This window comes from Podarcis vaucheri (genome assembly GCF_965113315.1).
Source record: "Podarcis vaucheri genome assembly, chromosome: 1".
NCBI classification, from domain to species: Eukaryota; Metazoa; Chordata; class Lepidosauria; order Squamata; family Lacertidae; genus Podarcis; species Podarcis vaucheri.
Genome location: NC_138759.1, coordinates 54,265,592 through 54,281,635, shown reverse-complemented (window position 1 = coordinate 54,281,635; position 16,044 = coordinate 54,265,592). Strand labels below are relative to the sequence as shown.

Below are 16,044 nucleotides of genomic sequence, written 5' to 3'. Positions count from 1 at the left end.
TAATTCCTACATAAATCCAGAATGGAGTCCCTAAGATGGTTGGGTGGTGTTTGGCCTTCTGGCAACCCCTGCAGCCAAGATGGTGCCAAATGTATTGACCTGCTTTCCTTTGGACCACAGCAGTGAGGCAGAGGGCTGGGGCATCTTGTCGTCTAGCAGCTCAGGATGCCCAGGCTTGCACCCCAGGGAGGTTACTTCGGTGTTGTTAATGCAGCAAAGAGGAGTCCCCAACCTTCCTGGCTGGATGTTTACAAAGACTGACTGGAAAGGTGTAGGATTTGGCACATAGTTAGCCAACTCCGTTGTCGCCTAGCCCCCGTAGCCCTAACAGCCAGGACTGTGTCGTCCTTTACTCGGACGACACGGAGTGCGTCACCATTGCCTCCGCAGCAGCCCGGAAGTAAATAACATTTTTTGAGGGGTAGAGAGATATTGGGAAATAAAAATAAAAATTTCTCACTATATCTTGTTCCTGAATAGAGTGTGTGTTGTTTTCATTTGTCACAACATCTATGCATATTTCTTTGCACTAGGAAACAATAATGGAAAGACTCAAAAATAGCTTTCATCTATAATTGATTCCAAGTATGTATATTAGTGGGGTTTATGTAGATCACCATGTGTAATTTCTGCCGCAGAAGGGGTTTCAAACGGAGCTTGTAGATGCCCCAACTTGTTCAAAACCAGAGACACTTGCATTCCTTCTTCTATAAAATACATACCATGTTGCTGCTAAGTGTTAGCATATTGCTCTTAGTGCTTCAATATGTGTCCTTTTGGGATTGTGTGGGGACAGCTTTCTGAATGTGGCCACATGTTCAGCAATTAGGACTGGGATAATGAGGAAATCCATTTGTATGAAAAAATGGTCATATGAGTTCTCCCCAAATACATTTAAATCTATATTCTAGAACTATGGAGTTGTGGATTATGCTGAAAATTAAGACAGTGCCACTGTTGTTTTAAGAACATTGCAGGAATTATTTTTCATGCTCTCAGATGTTGCAGGTCTCAGATCTTTAGCTGTTTTGCCATCTGTATCCATTCACTTAGAAATAAGTTCCATTGAGCTCAGCAGGACTTGCCACTGTTTGAATTACTGGCAATGCATTCTATATGGGCCAGCCTTTGGAAGATGTTCAGAAACATCAGGAGGTCCAAGATGCTGTGGCCAGATTGTTAACTGGATTGGCGTTTCTTCTGATTCAGTTATAAACCATGGGTTTTCCTGGGGGGAGTAGTGAGCAAATGAAAAACAATTCGGACCCATGTATAGAACGCCTGTGACAAGCAGAAGTGTGGACGAGCCCTTAGAGAACTTTTCTACCATCTGATCCTTTTTACTGAGGAAATAAAACCTAGAATTGATAAGGATTGCATCTGGGACACTCTGCACAGAAAAGTAGGTGCTCTACCGCTTGAACCATGGTTTAGAAAAAAGCACAACCCAGGGAAGTTATTTTGAATAGTCCGTTAAAAATTTACTTTTCTGTACTCCCATTTCTACTTACTTTCAAAGGCCTCAGGCTACATTGACACCTGTTTTTTCAAACAGTGACCTGCCTTTACATTAACTCCAGCAGTAATGTTTTGCTCTTTGTGTGGGCTGCATTGTTACTTCAGTTAAATTGTTGCTCTACTCATCCTCCTACCTGCATACCAAAATGCATCATAGCTTTCAGGTAACCCCTTCTTGTTGGGGAAATCGGTATGAAGGCCAGTACTTCTAAGTTATATTTGTGTTGAAGGATGGAAGCAACTATATTCTCCAGAGCTGTCCTCTCCAGTATAATCCCTTAAAGTTATTGAAAGCAGCAAATTTTCAAGTAATGAAATTTGTTCAAGTGCACATATTACTGTTCAAGTGCACATATTATACTGGCAATGAGTATGTCCAATGGTGAATCCATTGCAAATGAGTGGCAATCATTTAGTGACATAAAGGAAGTTCCAATGCACGTGAATAGTATGAGGCAGAAAAATATTGAGAAAGCTATCTATAAAATGCTCTTTAATGTACGTATGGGTTGTCAAATTGATAAACAGGCTTGTTGTATTAATCAGAAATGGATAAGGGAACAGCTAGCTCAAGAAAAATGTAGAATTGTCAAAGTTCGTCATCTTATAACTTGGATCTCAAAGAAGTACCAAACATTTCATGAAACAGAATATTCCAAAAAGTATATTTGCATTCAGATGTGTCAAAGTGAAGAGTTTGGTTAATTCCTTTGAAGACAAAACAGAGAAAAAGTGATGTGCATATGTGTTTTAATTGAGAAAATCAAAATGAAGCCTTACATTGAAACAGAATGAAAATAAGAGGTTTGTGACGTCGGTTTGAAGTGAATTTTTTTTTTATGGCAATACATTTTTTGAGAAGTAATTAATTTCCTGGAAGTCAACATTTTTCTATAGATACCCCTAAAGAATTAATATTGTTCCTTTGAAGATGGGCAATGTAATCCAGCAATAGCAAGCTGCACATGGAAATGGGTTTCTATAGGCAGAGGAAATATAGCAAATGTGTAGAAGGCTGTTGTATGCTGCAAAGAAAACTGCATAAGGCAGTAGTGGCTTTTTTGCCTTTTTTGCATAGTAATCTGAAAAAGCAATCATTTATTTTAATGCGTGTTTGCGTGTATTGTTAACACAGATAATATATATGTGTGGTATTTGTTTGTTTTACAAAGAAGCATCTTTATATATTTGCATTTTTAAAGGCTTATTTCTACAAGGGGAAGGCTGGGGACCAAACTCAACCCATGACAAAACCAGTGGAAAATGTTATCTACCCATTTTTTCAGTAATTTATAACTTTCCAGTTGTCTACCACACCTGTGCAGGTTCATCTCAAGTATTTTATATGAATGTATGTAAATGATGCTCTACAACAACAACTGTGGAATCTTTATTGATTTGTGGTTGGGAAAGCAGAGTTTGTTCCAGAAGTGCTGGAGGGTTCACTTTATTTCTGTGCTATCTGCAAACATCTCCCTTCCTTCAGAACTGCAGAAAGACTACTCCTAGCTCATCCTAAAGGGTATGGAAAATACTTTGCAAGGCATTCAGCACAGCTGTTGCTTGGATACGGTGTGCCTTGCTCTGCCCCCTCCCCCTGCAGCAATGTATGCAAGAACTATCTGTGGCTGATTTAAGTGAAATGCACCTGCAGGCAGGAGCATAAAACCCACCTGATGTCGCTTGTAAGCTTGGGGTTTCCTTTTATTCAGCAATTATTATCCCTCCCCCCACCCTTCCTCCTAGCTCTTCAAGACAAATGAGTGCCCTTGCTACTCTGTGCCATATTTGAAATATTCCTGTGAGGAGAAACACTTTTCTTTGCCTTGAAACCCAGACAGTGGTCTCCCTTGCATTAAGCCTTTTATTTCAGATGCCATTTCTGAGGCTCCTGCTGCTGCCAGCAGCCACCCTAATTGCTGAAAAGCAAGCTTGCTCATGAGTGCGGTCAATCTGGCACCAGACCACAGCCTGAGAATCGCCCTTAGTCTGAGATACTGTCAGAACAATGCAAGGAAGAGATGCTGAATATTTAAAGCATAATGTTTTCCACTTAGATATGAAAACACTCTTTCCACTTCATGGGCTTGCAGTTGCAGATGACAGCAACCGTTCGGTGCATAAAATAATCAGATTTTGACTGATTTTTATCTGGCTCTTTCATTGGAAGAAACTTCCTTGCTTTTTTATAATGGGCTCATTTAGCAAATTTAGATTTCGATTAAAGAAGGTTGTAGGTACACAACAAATAACTATTAACAAATTCAACTTGTAGAGCAGATGAAGTATTTTAACTATAGGGGCGTAAGACTCTGAATCAGAGAAGTTGTGGTAGCAAAGATTTCACGTATTTAAGGAAATAATATGGCAGCTTTGTTGCCTGGTACCAGGAATAATTTATTCCCACAGCCAGATCTTTATCCTCATTCCTTTTGCACAATGGAAGCTACTGTCAGCAGAGAGATAATACTGGAGAAAAACCCGATAAACCTTCTCTTCAGAAAACACAGCTAATTATTTTTGTTTTCATTGATTCACATTTTAATTTGGGAACCAGTTTTCTGATATATGTGTGTCCAGTGCTTTTTTTCCCCTAGAAAAAAGGTGCCAGTACTCACTGCCCAGAAATGGTCGGAGGAGGGAAAACCAAGCAGGCAAAAGAGGGAGGCACTCTGCACATGCTCAGGAAAGGAGGCAGCAGGACTCCAGGATCTTACAGAGCCTTGTGCCTCATCCCACCAGCCCAGGAAGCACTTTCCTAGTTTAGGGAACGAGGTGTACCCCCCTCAAAAAAAAGCACACTGTGTATCACACCCACTCTTACTCTGATTTGTAACTTGGTGAATTTCCCTTAATCATTAGAACCCAGGGGTCAGCAAACTTTTTCAGCAGGGGGCCGGTCCACTGTCCTTCAGACCTTGTGGGGAGGGCGGACTATATTTTGAAAAAAAATATGAATGAATTCCTATGCCCCACAAATCACTCAGAGATGCATTTTAAATAAAAGGACACATTCTGCTTATGTAAAAACACTGATTCCTGGACCATCCGCGGGTTGGATTTAGAAGGCAATTGGGCCAGATCCGGCCCCCGGGCCTTAGTTTGCCTACCCATTCTTTACACTCTGCAAGTGGGCACTGTGAGGATTGCTTTATCACTTCATCAAGGGTGGCCAATATGCCTTCCAGATCTGGTGATGTGGTTCCCATCATCCCTGGCCATTGACCATCCTTGCTGGGTCAATGATGTCACTTAAGACGGTGGCATAATGCAAGGCAGAATCTTGCTAGATATCTTAGGAGACCAGAAAGCATTTTGGACGTGGCTTTAAAGATTACCAACCCACCAGAAGACATTGCAGATTAAATAGCAATGTGATCTAAGTAACAGCTCCCCACCAGCAATTCTCTGAACCAGCTGTAGTTTATAAACAGTATCAAAAGACAGCCACAGCCCCATTTGTATATCACACGGCAATAGTCCAACCTGGGTGGAATAAAAGCACCTGCCATAATGGCTAGATATGCCTTCTTCAGTGTTTCCAGGGTGGGGCAGCCTTACTTTTGGGCAGTTTGTCCTCTTGACTGACAAAAAGGGCTTCCAATAGCATCCATTCTGTGAAGGGTAATGGCTGTGATAAAGTTAACTGTCCTCCACTTGATTGACCACTCCCTGAAGCCCTGATCTTGCCTAATTGTTGGTGAGTGCTGTGGAATAAACCATAGAATCAAAAGCAAAATCACCAATGTGCTTTTATAACAAGTTTGTTAGGGCAGAGAGCATTTCTTCACATGTCAATAAAACACTTAGTGCACACAGGTTGTAGTTTTATGTCACATTTGTGTCAGCACTCCGCCTGCCTCGACTTTAATGAGGCTGTATGTGCCAATATGCTTTCAAAGAGAGCATATTCTGCTCCAATGTTTTAGTAAAGCATCTCTCCCACAGAGATCTTTCTTTCTTAAAAAGAGCTTTATCTAACATACGATAAAGTGAAATATCGGATTTAGGCAGGTTGGAAAAGGAGAGTGCCAGTATTTGGAATCTGGCACGCTGTTGCTTTTGTGACAGCTGCTGTAGCACTAGTGTTTGTCTGGAAAGCAGGGCTGAATTATTTTTCGAAAAGTTATCCTCTTCCCTTTCCTTGCTATTAAATATGGGTAGTGCAAAGTTAAAATGTCCCATTCCTCCTCAAGACCCATAGGAGATAATCAGAAAGGAGGGGACACTGGGCAACATACATTATCTTAAATATTACATTAAAAATAACCAAAATCTTAATTAAGATGCACCAGAACTTGCAGGCACCACCAAAATGCTTATTTACAATAGTTATAATGCATGCCCCCTCTTCCCCATTGCTGAGATGTTTCTGGTCAATCAGCTGAGTGTGGAGCAGGGTCATGGTAAGGGGGGGAGGGTTAAGTCTCCTTATGTGGAATCTCTCTTGCTCTCTTTCACACACACATGCACTGTTCAGCTGATTGGAGGTAAACCATTACTAGCAAGGGAAAGAGGGCAGGACCTGGAGGGGTGCAGGCCAGAGGCAGCCCCCTGCTGCTGTCATAGAAGTTGACCGATAAGCAATGTTCACGTATGTTGTCCAACTATTTAAACTGTTCATATGGTGCTGCTGTGAACTAAATTTCATAGGCGGCACTTTTTCTAATGTCTCCGGCGAAAGGTTGGACAGCAACTAAACACTGCCCACATTTAACAGAATTCCACAATGGCTTCTGCCCTATTGCCTGCACTCTGCTATTGCTAGTGTGGCTCCCTAGGTTTGTTCTAAGATTTGTCTGTCAGCATGCCTCTTCCTCCTGTAGCCTCCATGAATATCTCCTTCCACCCGTGTCTGACAGCTTCCCTATATGCCTGCTGTCTGGGTCCTCATCCCAGGCTCTAGCTGCAATAAGAGACTCCTGAGCACAGACTCTGATCTGTATTGACTCTGGCATTTTTGACAGATTGGAAAGGATTCCCCTAGTGATGGACTCCCCTTTTATTTAAGGATTACCCAGGAAAGAATTGCAGTGGGCTGTCACCTTGACTAGCTAGCTAGCTGCGGGTGGTGGGTGTTCCAAGCCCTGCTGACAGGAACCCCTCTCTCCAGCATAGTGCAGAAAAGAGCTTTAGATTTCTTTTTCCAAGATCCAGGGGATACTGAACCAAACAAAACCTTGTGAGTTATCCTTGGAAAATACTCAGCATATATACAATTTATTATTATTTTTTGCTAAAAGACAAAAAAAGAGAAGGCCATATAACTTTCCTTTATGTCCAACTTACGCTTTTTAAAACCAACAAGCTCGCCATGAACTGGAAACTAGTATACGTGACCCATGGAAATATATGGTTCCTGAATTTGAGGCATAGCTTAAGCATTAGCCTCTGGTCAGTAAAAGGAAATTCTTATGTTCTGCTTGATTGACTGTAACTAAATGATGTTATGGTCCTTCATAAGCAGAAGCAGTTTTCTGACTGACTATTGTTAGGTGGGGGGAAAGGGTCATAGTGAATCTGTACTGACGCATATCTCTTTGTGTGTTGAGCTAATGCAAGATGAGCACTGTTAATTTCATTTAAAAGAAAATTTCTGCTTGGTGTTAAGAAAAATACAGTGAAAGCATGATAATTTTGCTTTTATTTGCATTTAGCAGTGTTGTGTCTGAATAACTATGCTTGAACTCAACCTATCATTTCAAAACTTCAGTAAATTATCTACAATGGCCTTTGGGGGGGGGAGGTGAGGTAAGGAGGTGTAAAAAAGTGTCCCCCCCCTTAATTAACACAACAGTTCACTGACTGACCAAACAATGAAATGGCTGTGTTGTGGATGTCTTTAAATTTTTCAGCTCATGGTTTTCATATCTTACTGACTTTCCAAAGCACTGCTAAATAGGAATCATGGATTGAAAATGTCATGTTTGCTAAGGTAACAGGGGCGGCTAATCTTTGCTTCTTAATATGTCATGGGACGTCTACCCCATTGCACATGTGTCAGTGGTCCTGTGATGCAGACAGTTCATCTGCAGGGCCGCAAATTAGCCGCCCTTGTCTTAAAAATTCTGCTAGATAACTCAGTGTTATGACAACATGGTGTTCTTTTCCGGTCATACTCAAAAGTATCTAGTAACTTTAAACTTCCCTTAGGTACCTTGGTTGGTCATCATGAGAACAGAATTCTGGACTAGATGGTCCTTTGGCCTGCTATTTCAGGGCTCTTCTGATAATTTTATTTTCTTAGGTCTTGAAATATGTGAAAAATATGTGTGTGAGTAGACGTATATCTACACTTGAATATTTCAGTGTGGTCTACCATTGCAAACATGCATGCAGAATCTTGGGGTGTGGGGTGTGAGATTAAGGTGGGACCTGGAGTGAGGAATTTGACAAGTGGGGAAACCATAAGCATAACTTTAGTCCTGATTGGTCCACTCCAAAGCAGATTTTCAGATAAAAAGGATCATTGGGTTACTATTGCATTAATTTCCATGTGATGTATCATTTGGGCTTTGCTCTGCTTTATTACAGAGGATTAACATTTTTCCTCCATGAAGAATATATGTGTGTTGTCCCCCGCCCTTGCAATAACTGGACATAGGTGTTGTACTGCATAACTCAAAGTTGAGGTGAGGACACATCCACTATGTTGGCGGAGTCCTTTTATTGGAAGCATTTAAATATCAGCATTGAATTGTGTTCTGCAGGAGAAGGTACAGTGGTGCCTCGCAAGACGAAATTAATCCGTTCCACGAGTCTCTTCATCTAGCGGTTTTTTCGTCTTGCAAAGCAACCCTATTAGCGGCTTAGCGGATTAGCACTATTAGCGGTTTAGCGGCTATTAAAGGCTTAGCGGCTATTAAAGGCTTAGCGGCTTAGCAGCTTAGAAAAAGGGGGGAGGGGGAAAAATCACAAGACTCGCAAGACTTTTTTGTTTTGCAAAGCAAGCCCATAGGGAAATTCGTCTTGCGAAGCGCATCGAAAAACGGAAAACCCTTTCGTCTAGCGGGTTTTTCGTCTTGCGAGGCATCCGTCTTGTGGGGCACCACTGTACTGCATAACTGAAAAAGCCACGTGGGCTTTTCTGTAACAGATTGATGCAGTTGCATGTAATGATAGCTATCAAGTGATGAAAATCACTTTGGTAGTCCCAAGGAGAGCCACACCACTAGATAACCTGTTTATTTTACCCCCTTGAGCCCAGAATGATTTAGGGTACAGTTTTCCTAATAAACGCCAGCCCTCAAAAATATTACTAGAATTATATTCAAGAGCTCTGTGTCATATTTGGCAAAGAGTTTTCAACATCATAAGATTTCCTCAAAATAATACCTATATCTCATGCAGAGAACAACAGTGCTTTTGTCCTCTTCCCTGAGGCGTTGGAATTACTTTCTCAACTTACACCAGTTTGCAAGCCTGCTCAGCTCCAGAATTGCAAGAGCTTCATAGAAATTCTCTGTTTGTGATGGAATAAGAAAGCACAGAGATGGAGGGGGAGGGGGGAGTGAAACCGAGAAGCAGACTTTGTGCTAATAAGTGACCCCTGGCTAGAAGCTGTCTGTTAATGCTCTTAAATGAACTACTGCTGTGGAACTCAAGGCTGGAGCCAGAAGCCTAATAAAAGGTACATTATTACTGCTGTTCAGATAAGACCAGATAATTTTGCTGCTCTAAATTCAAAGATTTAATGGTTTGTTAATAAAATCTGATTTGGGAACACAACAGCCTATCAACTGGGAAGGTTGTATAATGGCATTAATAAAGCTAATAGAAGTTGTTGCCGTAATCTTGTTTATTTCCCTGTTTGTTAATTGAAAAATAACTTACTTTTCATATGTGCTGGAGAAAGTGCTGTTTATTTTTATGCCATTCTGTATTTCCATGCATGTACATGGATTAAGAGTTCTGTCAATATGGGTTGATGCAGAGATCAATAAGGTATGATGCAGGGTATATATTGGTGTGATGCTGGCATTCCAGTCCCTAAATAAAAATTTTGGAGATAAGTTGTATTAATTTTGAAGTAAGTTCTGAGTACGTTTCAGATTGTAGGCCTCAACTTGGCAAAGCTGAGTGCCTCTCAGTAAGAGATTGATTTCAATGCAGGTGGGATGAAATAGGTCACAAAGACTTATAAAGTACCGACTATTTAACCTTGAGGATGCAAACATATCATCTATTCGTCCATCAGTATCCACACATAATGGCCATTGACATTAATTATAGACAGCTGTGCATGTAACTCCTCTTAACCCTAATTAGAGTAAATGGGAGAGATGCAATGGATGCTAATGGTACAAGAGACAGCCAAGTTTTCACTTTCGAGTTCAAAGAGCTAGTGGCTTCTCTTAATCACCTCTGACACCCTGTAATCACATAATCACCCACTGCACATGCACTCTTGACTCCAGTTTGTTCTGTTGCACATGCATGAAGTGGTGCTATTTTGGGAAACAAAGAGCAAACAACGTTTTATACGTGATTTCAGTTGCCCTTATTAATGTCATTTTGTCGTCTTTACTGCTTGTTAGATTGCATGCTGCACTCTTGAATCAGAACCAGTTAAGAAATCATTAGCTACACGTTTGCTGCTGCTTAATTTCCCCCCAGTGTTTTATTTGAACAGTAGATGAAGCAATGCACCCTTTATTGACCTTTTATTAATACTGTCAGACTCATATGTACGCACTGAGAGCATCCACTTTGCCCCAAAGATTGAGAAGGACCCTAATTAAAATCCACAGTGCCTGCAAAATGTACATGGTGTCGGTTTAATCTAGCTACTATTAGCACATAATTTTATAGTAATATTCTTACTATGAACAACACTTTGTGAGTCAGTTTATTTCAGAAGTATAACAATTCCTGCACAAGTTTTTGAAGAATGCATATGCAGCTTAACACTATTGTCATTTGTCATTGCAATTTTGCCCTGTATTATGCAGGAACAAATATTTCTATCATTATTATTCTATTTAATAATAATAATAATAATAAAATTCATTTAGACACCAACCAACTGATTGGGTTGCCCCAACTACTCTGGGCGGCTTGCAACAAATCAAAACATCAAACACAGTAAAACAGCAAACATTAAAAACTTCCCTATATGGTGGTACCTCAGGCTAAGTACTTAATTCATTCTGGAGGTCCATTCCTAACCCAAAACTGTTCTTAACCTGAAGCACCACTTTAGCTAATGAGGCCTCCTGCTCCTGCCGCACCGCCGGATCACGATTTCTGTTCTCATCCTGAAGCAAAGTTTTTAACCTGAAGCACTATTTCTGGGTTAGCGGAGTCTGTAACCTGAAGCGTATGTAACCTGAAGTGTATGTAACCCAAGGTACCACTGTACAGGGCTGTCTTTAGATGTCTTCTAAATGTCAAATATTTATTTATTTCCTTGACATCTGCAAGACATGGTACTGCAAGATTAGGTAGGGTTTTTGCTTTCCCCTTTCCTGCTACCTATATTGCTATGTGTATTTCCAGGCTAATTGAAAACTGAACTAGATAAATATTTTAGCTGGTACTTGTAGATACAGAAATAACTATAGACCAGCGTTTCAAATGCATTAGTCCTTCTCATAATCTATTTGCAGTTCAAGACTGCTGAATTAATGACTTGGGCACTGTCCACCTGCTGATTCTCCCTGTAGACCACTGGCATCAGCTGGTTAGTCTGATAGTGCCTATGTTTAAAAATCCAGTGATTCGGTAATTTTCTTGTTTTGTTTGACTTTATACACAGTGCAAGGCCTACTTCAGTTGTCAGTTTGACTCATGAAAAGAGCTGGTGTACCTTGTGAGCTGTGGGTTCAACTTTCTTGCACGTTCTCTATGCTGAAAACGTTATTGTTCCAATCCTTTCACTGAAAGAGCAAAGTGTTTTTTGTGTTTGTAGCATGATTAATTTGCTCTTCTTGAAATCCTTTTGAAATTTTAAAAAACACTTGATTAACTGAAATGAAATGAAAAGAAAAGCAGTGTTTATCTAAATCTGTTGTGTTAGCTTTTGCAGAACTGAGGTGGCTGGTGTGTTGTCCCTGCAGAATGAGAGCAATTCTTTTGTCTTTGCTTTTGATCTGAGAGGCAAAATGATGTGTGTTCCAATGTTATGTTTGTGTGTCTTTCCATTGTGCATGAACTAATTGAGGGGAAAGAACTAACCTGATTTATTTAATTTATTTAATGCACTTAAGCTTTCATATTGGGAGAAAGCTGTGTTTCTGAAAGGAGGCACAAACCAAGCAATATCAGGCTGTAATACGTGCTGTCTAGATCTCTGAGTGATCAGTGCAAGAGCACCACCAGCTTGCATTACACTGGCAAGTTAGTTATGTTTACTGTCATTCAACTGGGAGGTGGAAAGTTCCCTCTTAAACTCCTGAGCAGCCCCCAAAAGCTTTTTGAGTTCTTCATAGGACTCAGTTTTATTTAAAAACCCTCAGTTTTCTGCCATCATTGCCACATTTTAATACATCACTGGGGGACACTAGCATTCCACGTATAAAAGGAAACCAAAAGAGCCCCAGTAATGTTTTGGAGCAGAATTGTAGTAGTACATGACCAAAGCAACCATTGCTGAGTGGTGCATAAAAAGACCAAAGGCATAGATTATAATTATAATGAAAAATTGAAATGGATTTAAAGAAATCAGAATTGGCAAATGCTAAAAAGTCATTTCTGCCATTTGCATCTGGTAATTTTGTCCCAGGATATCTGTGCATGAGTATTAAAGGATGAGGGGATGGCTATCTATAGATTACTTGTTTGATTCTGCAAACAGAAGTGACATGGGAGTGCCATTGGGTTCGTAGCAAAAAGTGTGGAAATGCCCATAGAAGCAAGTTAATGAATGATCAGACTATTACCCAGGCTGTGCTCAACCACAGTCCCAATGCTATTTGGATCTATTAAAATACATATCCATGCACATGAAAACTGTTATGTGGCTTTGACACATTTTTTTTTTAAAAAAAAAAGTTCATGAGAATCATCTCTCAATCTAGCGCTTCTGGTTTCCAACTCAGAAAGAAATTGTAAGCTGTAAGTTTTAAATGTATTCTTGTTATGGTACTGGGAATGTGAAATGCCCTCTTGGGCAGATATTGTCAGCTCCTCTGAGGTTAAGCCTTCCTTGCCCCAGGCAAATGTCCTTACTCTGGGGGAGAAACGCCACAGCTAGGCTTTAAAATATTTCAAACAGGAAACTGTCTTAGGTTCCAAAGTGATCAATCTTCAGAATTATGCCAGTCTGGTTTAATAAACCTAAGTCTTTTCATTTTTCAAGCTATGAGAATTCCTCTGGGTTAAAGAACATATAAAACATGCAAAGCGTTTAACTTTTAATTTTAAAAAAGTGCTTTACAAGTGAAGATCTTACATATCTTCCTTCTCTGTGAGTGACAAGAAGATTGTTTCATTGCTGTCTAACTTCTACTTAGTGTAGACCCATGGAAACCAATGGACCTACATTAGCCACATCTATTAATTTCAGTGGATCTAGTCTGAGTAGGACTAGCAGTGGATACAACCTACCATTTTAAAAACACAGTAATGTCCTCTATAGCTCTTTCCAAACATTACTCACCTGGTGGGGGAAAGTGTGTTGGATGTGACCTTGGAGAGACATTTAGCCCTGCTCCAACTACTACTAACAGTAGTAGAACTACCTGCTCCAACTACTCTCAACATTGTTGAGAACAGTGTCTGAACCAGGGTGGTAAAGGTAAAGGTAAAGGGACCCCTGACCATTAGGTCCAGTCGTGGCCGACTCTGGGGTTGTGGTGCTCATCTCGCTTTATTGGCCAAGGGAGCTAGCTTACAGCTTCCGGATCATGTGGCCAGCATGATTAAGCTGCTTCTGGTGAACCAGAGCAGCGCACAGAAACGCCGTTTCTTCCTGCCGGAGCGGTACCTATTTATCTACTTGCACTTTGACGTGCTTTTGAACTGCTAGGTTGGCAGGAGCAGGGACCGAGCAACAGGAGCTCATCCCGTCACGGGGATTTGAACCGCCGACCTTCTGATTGGCAAGTCCAAGGCTCTGTGGTTTAACCCACAGCGCCACCCGCGTCCTTTGAACCAGGGTGGACCTCTGGGCAATTTAAGACCCCAATTGCCAAGCATTTTAAATTGGACATGGAGCCAACAAACATAGATGGTAAGTTCAGTAGCGAACTGTATTTTAAATATGATGGTGGAAGAGTTGGTATTAGCTTCACTGAGGTATTAGTTGATACAATTAATGTCCATAAACTATAGCACTGAAAGGGTTGGATCCAGACTTCCTTAAGCCCCATTTATTTCAGTGGGACTAAAGCATGTCTACTAACATAATATGGTACCTCTGCCATATTAATATTTGCAGCCTCTGTGTTTTTAAAATGTCAGTAAACAATCAATAACAAAGCAATCAGATTTTTAAAGAAACATAGCTTTGTGGGCTCAACCGTACCTTATAAATTGTGATATGGGCTTTAAAGCAGAGATGATGGTGGTTTCCTCCCAGAACAAAACATGAAGGGTCTTTTCATGTTGCTGTTTGAATTCCCCAAAGAGGCTACATGAATTGATGCAGTGCACAGAATATAGTGTTGCAACGTAGAATTAATGACTGCACTGCTAAAAGTAGGAAGCAAAAGGGATGGCCTGAATCAGCAAGTAAGTCAAGAGAGTTTTTATCATTTGGGATCCCAAACTTGGAGTTGATGGAGAAATAGGAAAAAAACACCCTCATGACCAAGCTTTTGTAACTAAGCAAAGCATCAGTGAAGAGCACGCTCCACTTTCGCCAGCTGCGATGCTCCCCTTAGAAACATTGCATCTCTTCATTCTTCAGTGCACTTGGGGCTCATCAAACTGACAGAGGGAAAATTGACTTTGTCACCTACACATGTTCAGCTGCAGTGAGTAAAAGCACTTAGAAGCTGAAATGGTCAAAGTGCAGCCTGCAGGTGACATGTGCCCCAGTTTTACAATACAGCCCAGCTAAAATGGGTGATTGGTTATAAATTGTGTACATTAGGAATTTTGAAAAATTATAGTAATCTATGGTTGTGAAAAATCCACAGTGCACAGCCTTTCATTCCTGTGATTTCTTATGTTTTGCCATTTATACTAGCAACTCCTTTTGTTACCACTGTTTCTAAGGCTGTGGTGACGTCAACATGTGTAATAAAGATGTTGCTATATGACATGACACATATAGGACACACATACATATGTGTATGTTTGTGTAGTGGGCCAATTTGACTCAAAGCACTTTGGACATGACACATTTTTTTTTAATCCAAACCAGAACCTTGCTTCAGAAATCTGAGGCGTTGTATAACTCTGGATTGATTTAAATGGGGGAATGAATGAAAGAGATGCACAGTTATTTTAAATATATATATATAACCACTTCAATAGAATTTGATGAAATTTCAGTGCATACGTGGAATGAAGCCTTGCAAATTTCAGACCGGTGTGTGTGTGTGTGTGTGTGTGTGTGTGTGTAGGGATTTTTCCACTTGGCAAATTGGCACTGGCCACTTGGTTTTCGCCTACTTCGCAGCAATTGTCACAACTTTGTTAGGGTTGTGGTTAGGCATTGTTTGACCTTGTGTGGGGGAGGTGAGGTGTGGCCATCACCTGCCCCTCCATGCTTAAGGGTATTCTGTTAAAGGAATCCAGGGGTGTTGATCTAGTCCGAAGCCCAGCTGGGGGGCTAGGGCCTTGACACGACCCCGACAGGAACACCAGGGGGAGCTTGAGTTGGTTCGCATCGACAGGGCTCCCCCTACCGGTGGCTTACCCTTACTGGACTTCCTTCACAATGGACAGGAGTCAGATCTAGTCAGGTCCAATCAATGCCTAAGCCAATACTGCTCACATTCTGTAATTTCAATAAAGTTGTGGCCAAAATTTGCCCAATAACATAAACCTAATATCTGTGGCCTTGTGTGAGTTATTTCCAATGAGGGGGTGGTTGCGGAGTCTCGACACGCAAAGTGAGGTTGTCCCCCCCCCCACTTTCACTTGCTGTACACACTAGAGAGGGGGCTTTGGTGTTTTTGTCTGATGTGCAGTACCTGCTTTGTTTTCCTGTACATGCAAAAATATCCTCTTGCCTATTCATGGAAGCTGTTATTTGCGCAGGTGCAACGGCTGTCTGAACTGTATGCATAACTGCAGCTTACGTTTGCACATCAGATGGAAGCCAGTTAGAGGGGGAACACATCACACAGGATACAGGATACATATGTATTCTGGTGAATGTCCTGTGCACTCAACTTCAAACAGCTGCAGTGGAGCCAGAGTAAATGGTGATGTGTACACAGACACAGACCCACACCAGAACTATTCTAAAGGAACATGTCTCTATGGGAAGACTTGTAAGGATTGGATCACTATCCATACAGGAACGGACTCAAACAAGATGATGGCAGGGAAACAGATTGTTCTTTCTTCGTTTTGCAGGGCTGACTGCGCCCCTCTGAGTAAAGAAGAGTTAAGGTACATTCAAACAATTAA

General features: G+C 41.0%; 1 protein-coding gene across 7 annotated transcripts in view; it reads left to right on the top strand.

The window, feature by feature from the left end:
• Positions 1 to 16,044, top strand: part of TSPAN18 (tetraspanin 18) — a 162,350-nt gene that overhangs the window by 96,485 nt on the left and 49,821 nt on the right. The window lies entirely within an intron of this gene.